The sequence below is a fragment of the Microtus ochrogaster genome, chromosome 5, assembly GCF_000317375.1.
Source record: "Microtus ochrogaster isolate Prairie Vole_2 chromosome 5, MicOch1.0, whole genome shotgun sequence".
NCBI lineage: Eukaryota > Metazoa > Chordata > Mammalia > Rodentia > Cricetidae > Microtus > Microtus ochrogaster.
Window position 1 is genome coordinate 51,667,193 of NC_022012.1, and position 766 is coordinate 51,667,958.

A 766-nucleotide genomic window follows, 5' to 3' on the forward strand; every position below is an offset into this window, starting at 1 on the left:
AGGAGGATGCCTATATGTTTGTCTTTGGATTCACTTTCTTATTTAGCTTCTCTAGGATTGTGAATTATAAGCTCACTGTCCTTTATTTATGGCTAAAAACCAAATATGAGTAAGTACATCCCATGTTCCTCTTTTTGGGTCTGGCTTACCTCACTCAGGATAGTGTTTTCTATTTCCATCCATTTGTAGCAATTCTTTTTTTTAAAAAAGTAATTTATTATTATTTTATGTGCATTGGTGTTTTGCCTACAGGTATATCCTTGTGAGAGAGCTAGATCTGCTATAATTGAAGTTACAGACAGTTGTGAGCTGCTATGTGGGTGCTGGGAATTGAACCCATGTCCTCTGGAAGGGTAGCTGGTGCTCTTAACCGCTAAGCCATCTCTCCACCCCCAACCATGGCAAGTCTTATAAAAAAAAACATTTAATTGGGGTTGTGTGGTAGTTTGAATGTAATTGGCCTCCATAAGCTCATAGGTAGTGCCACTATTAGGAGGTGTGACTTTGTTGGAGTGGGTATGATCTTGCTGGAGGAAGTGTGTCACTGTTGGGACAGACTTTGATGTTTCCTATGCTCAAGATACCATCCAGTGTCTTAGTTGACTTCTTGTTGTCTGTAAAATGTAGGAATCTCTTTCCAGAGAATATGGACAATAAAAAACAAAACAAAACAAAAAACACACAAGAAAAAAGTGGGCTGGAGAGATGGCTCAGAAGTTAAGAGCACTGACTGCTCTTCCAGAGGACCTGAGTTCAATTCCCAGCA